The sequence below is a fragment of the Agelaius phoeniceus genome, chromosome 1, assembly GCF_051311805.1.
Source record: "Agelaius phoeniceus isolate bAgePho1 chromosome 1, bAgePho1.hap1, whole genome shotgun sequence".
NCBI classification, from domain to species: Eukaryota; Metazoa; Chordata; class Aves; order Passeriformes; family Icteridae; genus Agelaius; species Agelaius phoeniceus.
Window position 1 is genome coordinate 44,086,111 of NC_135265.1, and position 7,710 is coordinate 44,093,820.

Below are 7,710 nucleotides of genomic sequence, written 5' to 3' on the forward strand. Positions count from 1 at the left end.
TTAAACACCTTCTGAGATGTCCATAGTTGGAAAATAAGCAAAACTGAATATAGGAGACTAAATTTAAGTGCTTTCTGCAAATTCACTGCAAGTAGAATATGAAGTACAGTCAGGGTCCTAATTATCTCTGTTTCACATTATTCAGTAGTTCAATTTTGTTGGTTTTCTTCATCGATCCCAAAATTCACATAGGTTTACCATCAGGACCTGGAGAATGCAGCTCTTCCATGGGAGCCACCAGCCCTTGGGATCCTCCTCTACTGACCAGAGGTGCAGCTCAGTTCCCTCCACAGAGAGGGGCTGAGCAGCAAAGAGGCACAGCTCCTGTGGCTCCTCTCTTGCAGACTTCTGTAGCATTTCCAGGCAAATATCATCCCAAAAGCACACCAAATTCCAGGCACAGTCCACCCCAGAAGTACAGTGAAGGAAAGGGCCACTTTGTTGTCATTATTGATGCTGCAGCAGCAATTGATGAGAGTAAATAGTTATTGATGAGAGTAATAATTATTGATGAGGGTAAATAGTAATATTAGGCTCAGAAGAAGGATTTCCAGAGAAGACCCTCAACAAACAATAAGCAGATAAATCAGATTTGCTTAAAAGCTCAAAAGGCAGAGGTATCCCTGGGTAAGGGAAGCCCATTCAACCTAAACAACAGGTGATGTATGAAAAGTGAATACTTTTAAGTTGAGGGCTGGCCTCTGCACATTGTTTTGCACCTCAATTAGACAGAGATGATAAGAAAGAAAAAAGTGTGGTCACAGTACAAGGAAAAGGAATGGATTGATTATTTAGATTTGTTGTGCTAATGAAGTTTGCAAATAGAGCTTGTCTCCACTCTCATTTTTTCTGCCTGGGACACTTATGAGACTGTGGCACTAGGATTGGATATCAGTTGCATTTAACAAGATACTTCATATTCTGCTTGGATTTCACAGTGTTTGTGCAAACATGAGATTAATTAAAGGGAAAGATGGTGAGAAGCTGCTAACAATTTACTTTAAGAAAACCAACTTTTGCTTTTTGGTTCTTTCAAAGACTCAAGTATATCTCCTCATCTATGCCTACTGTAGCCCCAGTGATGTGGTTCTGTTATGGCATCAGCAAAAATCTATTTGATTTTCCTTGTACCTAGAGACTGCATCACTCCCTGCTCTGCTGAAGGAATTTGGATCCAAGGCATGAGTACAGACAGCACAAGCCCTCCTAAACACAGGCAGTGCAGGATGAGCTGTTCTGTTCACAGGGAGCACCAGCCTCCAGTCTGGCCTGGACCTGCAGCACAGAAGTGTCTTGGAACAGCCCAACTGGTTTGGTGGCCCCACACCTGTTTGTTTAATGGAGCTGGGGAATAAGATGGTGCCAGCAAACCTCGAGACAGCTCACGGGGCAGTGGGGGCCCTTTGTGGGCAGTGAGGAATGGGAAACAGCTCTGAGCTCAGCAAAGAGCTGTCAGCACTCCCCATAAAGTCAATAACTGGCAGCAGCAGCTTCACTGCTGGGGCAGCAGAGCTGATACCAGCTCCTGCACATCCCACCTGAATCATCACATGCTGAAGCACTGGGTAAGATACAAATCATCTTGAAGGTTAAAACAGAGGTGAGGAAAATTTTCCAATAAGCATTTGTTTTCCTACTGTCACTGCTGGTGGTGCACACCCCATAATTAGATGACCTGAAATTTTTTGGCACTGAAGAATAGCTTGCTCTGACTTTCTGAATAGTAATTGCAAGTCCCTTAGGACTGGCCTGGCTTTGTTGCTTTGCAGTCTGTGCTGCTGCAACTCATTTGAAAGCTACATTGCCTTAGCACACAGAGGAGAGCTGAACTGCCTCTGTCCATGCAAAGTACATACATCAGGTCTCATGCTTTTGTTAGTAATATATTATAGGCAATACAAACTCTTTTCTTTTTTTTTCTCTCTTTTCTTTTCTTTTCTTTTCTTTTCTTTTCTTTTCTTTTCTTTTCTTTTCTTTTCTTTTCTTTTCTTTCTTCTCTCTTCTCTTCTCTTCTCTTCTCTTCTCTTCTCTTCTCTTCTCTTCTCTTCTCTTCTCTTCTCTTCTCTTCTCTTCTCTTCTCTTCTCTTCTCTTCTCTTCTCTTCTCTTCTCTTCTCTTCTCTTCTCTTCTCTTCTCTTCTCTTCTTTCTGGAGGTGAGGCTTCCCCCAGAGCAGGACAGTCCCCTCCCTTGCCTGGCTGGTGATGCTGTCCCTGCTGCCACCCAGGACACACTTGGCCCTCCTGGCTGCCAGGGCACTGCTGACTCACATTCAGCTTGCCATCAACCAGGACCCCCAGGTCCCTTTCCACAGTGCTGCTCTCTGGCCTCTCATTCCCTGGTCTGTCTGTACTTCCAGGGTTGCCCCAAGCCAGGTACAGAATTTGGTATTTCCCTCATTAATCACAGTTGGTGATTGCCCATCTCGAACTTGTTGAGGTTTCTCTGCAGGGCCTCAAGGCACTTGTCACCTCATCCAAATTTTGTATCATCTCCAAACTTATTATCCCTTCCAGTCCTGCATCCAAGTAATTTTTGATGATGTTGAGAAGCACAGGGCCTAAATGGAGCCCTGTGGAACCCTGCCAGTGACAGGTGCCAGTCTGATGCTGTTTGGGTCCAAAGGCTTTCCTGTGCCACAGCAGGGAGGCCCTTCCAGGATGTGAGATATTTGTGTCTGGAGGGCTCACCCCAGGTTGCATTGGGATCAGTTTTGAGGTTGAAAGCACAGCCCTGCTGTCACCTCCTGGTGACAGGAAAGTGTTTGGCTGGAGAGGAGCACACATTCTCTGGAGCTGGAAGCACATGTGGTCCTGCAGTCCTCCAGTACAAGCTGTGTCTTACAGTCACTGCTTTCCCAGTCACCCCCACCTATCCCAGTCCCTCAGGTGAAATCCTGCCCTCCACTTTCCTTTGCATTACTGTTGCTGTGGGGATAGCACATCCACTTTCAATCCTTTCAGGCAGGTTTGCTTGGTCTGACTGTGCAGAAGAATATGCAAAAATGTGTATTTCTATATTCAGGGATTTTGTTAAAAGGTGTGTCTTTGCACTGATGCTATAAGAAATTAGAAATTATATCTAAAAGATAAATTTTAGTCAACTTTGACTATGGTTACTTAGTCTGTGAACCTGAAGCTAGGTTTTATGAGATCCAATCTCTAGTGTGTAAAATCCTCCAAGGTTCATCAGTTTAAGTTTGGCTTTGGAATACTTCAAGGTGCAAAAATGGTCAGATCCTGCCCTGCTGTTTCCTTTTTTAAACACAAAGTAAAACTGGACAAAGTAGAGTGGGAAAAAGGCAGCTGAGGACAAGCAGGTTACATTAATGTGAAATAAAATCTATTTTCCAGCTCTGCAATGAGGTAGCCAAGAATCTTCTGCTTCTCACAGGAGAAAAAAAGCTTGAAATACATGTGCAGAACACAGCCCAAATACCACTGCTGTTACACTAAATCTGCAGTGCCTGACAACAGCTGATCAGGGACTACTGACCTGGCTGGCAGCTAGAGTGAGGTACTCAAGGAAAAAGCAAAAAGAAAACAAAAGAAAGAAAGAAAAAAAGAAAGCAAGAGAAAAATTATTAAAACAAGGCAAGGAAAAAAAAAAAAAGAAAAAAAAAAAAAAAGAGAGAAGAAGGCTGAGCCGTTTTCAAGATATTATCACCTTTTAGGATTTTGTCTGTCAACAGCTTTCTGGAGATGTTAACACAACCTGTGCTGGGTAAGAACTGCCAGGAAGGCACAGATGTGATCAGTCACAGAGCCTGTCAGGCACATGTTCAATTCCAAGTGAACCTCCAATATTGCACTGTAGCTGCTTTTGGGTGCGTACCAGATGCAGGATGAATCTTTTCTCTGTGCAACTCCTTCCACAAAACTTTCTCCTCCTCCTCCTCCACCATTCTAATGAGCTGCACCCCATTCCTCTGCTTCTTGCCAGCTGTTGCACTAACTTTACTGGCCACCACACACCCAACAAGTGACTGGCAGGAATTCAGTTTGTTATTAAATGACTGGCAGCCAGTGCCACAGGGAGGCAACAGAGGCAGATGAAAGGAGAACAGAGAGGCAGAGGTTGGCGACTCCTCGGCATGGATCGTCCTTGCATTTCAAAATGTGAGGTCTGTACATCCTGCTGGCCCCTTACAAAATAATCTTGGTACCAAAAGTGCACAGCAGCAGGCACAGCAAGCAGGGGATTACTTAAGCCAGCTAAGGATGGGGCTTAAATTTAAATCCTGCCCTTAATCAGGGAATGAAAGCCTACCTGCAGGCAACCGGCAGGCGCTTTCCTCAGGAAATAATTCAGTGCCTGGATTCCTCTTCTGAAGATTATGTGCCTGAATTTCTCGTTTCAGAAGGGTTGCTTATCTTTTCAGCTGGGTTAAAGCAGGCTCACCAAGTGTGTGAGGCATCTTTATCCCCTCCATCTCTTTCCAACCTTGCTCTCCTGAGAGTTCATCTATCTGATTTTGTCACTTTGCTCTCCCAGATGATGCCCAAGCTGGATCCTTTCAATGCAGTCCTTAGCTACAAACACTTCCTAGGTTTGCTACCCACATCCATCCTGGTTTTGCAGCCTGTTCCCTTGCTCCCACCAAGCTGCAGCACGAAGCCATGAACCTCCTGTCAGAACCATCAGAACTGCTTCTCTGCAAATTCCTCAGTGCCTCCTTCCTCAGCTGCTCATCTCCACACCATGCCCCAGTGCCTGCAGTGCTGGGCTGCTCACACTCCTTACACACACCTTCCTCCTCACTCCCTCTCTCTCCATCAGCTCTCAGGTGTTGCCCTTGGTGCAGCACAGCTCTAACAACGTGCCAAGTCCTCAGCTGTTGACTCTCTTCTCCTTCAAAGCCCTTTCAGAGCAGTCCCTGCTTCTCCAGGACCTCACACACACTTGTCCTGAGTCAAGTTTCATTTAAAGTCCACAGTCTGTGGGATGAATCTTGTGGTATACTGATATCTCAGACTTGTGTTTTCTTGAAACCACTACCTACTAGTATAAATATAAATGCACATAAATAGCATTTGGAAAGGTAAGAGTCTGGTTTGAAAAATACTTTGTAAGTAAAGAACTGGGCACTAGTAATGCATTAGGTTTCTTACATGTGAATTTACAGATAATTGCTGTTTTAAAAACATGGAAATATCTCATTTGTATATTCACATGTAAGAAACCTAATGCATTACTACTGCCCAGTTCTTTACTTACAATTATTTTTACCTGATGATTAATAACTATGAAATTGCTTTGTCAAAATCTCTCTGTATTTGAAAATATGCAGTTACTTTTAATCATCCACAATAAAGCTTATTAAGTGATTAATAGAAGATGACCAGTTAAAGCACTGGCTTCAGATGACACCACCTGGTATTTCTGATACAGTCTGCATTTCAGATGACAGCAAGCTTTGTGTTACATCAAAGCATATATTTTGGACATCAGTAAACATGGTAGATCTGACTGGGGGGGATGCACAATAGGGGAGCAGACCAACACTTTTGTTTTGTGTCTACACTGAAGTTTCAGGACTCCATTTGAGTTTTTTTCAAAGAGTGCAGAGAACAGACTGTTTTGCCAGCTGGAGCAGTTGCACTGAGCTGTAAACAGGTGAAGCTTGAAAGGCTGTCAGTGAGACTGCTGATCAGAAATAACATACAGCAAGGGCTGGAGGACAGGCACATCAGTTTATGTGCTGTAGTGCTTGGGTTATTCAGCTCCTAACTCAGAGTGGGTAAGAGTTCATGGCTTTGACAGCCACTCAGCAAACTGTGCTTCCAAAGCACTCCTTGGCTTTTCAGCAGCATCAGAAGACAAAGCCTCCCTGAAACTCCTTCCACACTGTGTATATGATGGGAGTGGGTCAGTGCCCTAAGTGCAGCCCATAAACAGGCAGGATTGAGCAGCCACACCATTAAAGGGTCCAGCAGCTTCAAATAACAAGGCTTGAAACATTCTCAAGTCTCTGGTGCCTGCTGTGCCTGCAGGATGATGGCCTTTGGGCTCACAGCCATGGCTGTATGGATCCACGAGTAGGTGACAAAGAGCCAAAGGACATTTCATGGCACCTTGTTCTGAGGGGGTAAAGTAGCAGGTCAGAAAGCAATTTCACAGAAAACAATTGATTTTCTCTTTAAGTGCCATGCAAGGAAAGCATTTCTCTCTCAATTTGTGATCAAGGGAAATGAAAGATGAGGGAAATGAAATAAAATGTTTCTTTTCTATCAAGCTATTTCTCATATGCAGCTCTAATATAAAGGAAATATTCCAATAAAGGAAAATTTCAAGCTAGCCTAAGGAAGAACATGGTAACTCCAGAGAAAAATCTCCCTTTGGATAGAGGTGGTGCAGTTTGAGAACAAACCAGTGGACAAAAATCCCTTTCTTGCTTGCTGGAGAGAAAGGAACTGTGATTTTGAAATACATACCATGTAGTAAATCTCTCATTGCCCAATGCCAAATTTTCATGCATATTTTGTGTGGTGCTGGGCAGATGTATATTAAGCAAGACTGAGGCACAAAACCTGTAATTTGTGCTGGAAGGTCACTATTGCATGGAGCAACAAAAAGGTTCAGGTGGGATATAGTGGGAATTTGGGGAACATCCCTTCAAGAGAAGCCATGTGCAGAAAAGACTCTGTTTCAGAAATCTTGATCTTTCCCCTTGATCTTTTAGAAATAAAAAAAGAAACTTTTATAAAATGACTCTTGCCTATGAATTATGAGTCATTCTGCTTTTCAATAGACAATCAGCTTGCCAAGGGACCTTCTTCAAGGTTTTGAGTGCCTAAAAAAACCAACATTTTTAAAGGTTTTCTACTACTTAGAAAGGAAGTGAGGAAGGAGATGAAAACAGAGAAATGAAAGCTTGATTCAGCTGACTGGAAGACTGTGTCACCCAGGGAAATGTGAAGCAAATTATATAGCACAACTTGATTGATATGAAACTGGTTTAAGTAAATTTTTTGCTACAACCCCACCTTGCAATCCTGCCTCTTCCAAAACCCCAAATCTGGATTTGTGCATATCACATGCAGATTTGTACACATTTGACTTCAATGTGTACATCTTATGCCAGACTTTACACACATGAATTTGAGAAGCAGCAGGAAGCACCACAGCACAGAGGACCCCATCTTCAGCATTTACTCATTACATTACAGCAAATAATTCAAATAATTTTCTGTATTCATACTAAAAACTGCACTCATTTTCTCAGCTGACTTTCTCTTCTGGGTTCTGTTGTAGTGTCCAAAATTACTGCCATGACAGCAAACACCAATTTAAGCCCCAAATGGAATTATTCCCAAGCAGTGATTTTCAGTTCATGGGCAGAGGGTGCCAGTTGGATGAAAAAGCAAGATCACAGCTCAGGTCTTTGGCATTCCAACAGAAATGATCCTAAGCTGTATCAACCATGCATAAAGGTGGAACCCCATATGTAATACCTTAATGGAATGAGGGAGAACTAGGACATTATTATGGACATGGATGCTGCTGGAAATCTTTCTTGATGGCCACTCCAGTGCCACATTCCCACTCACCACGCACACACTTCTGTGAAACGAGGGGAGAGATGCAAGGAAGATGCACTGACCCAAGAGCAGGGTACTGGAGCAGCGTGATAGCCTTCTACAGTTCACATCCCACATGTTTTTGGGGTACTTCATGAGGTAGAAGTCAGCAGGCTGCTTTAATTTGGAGACT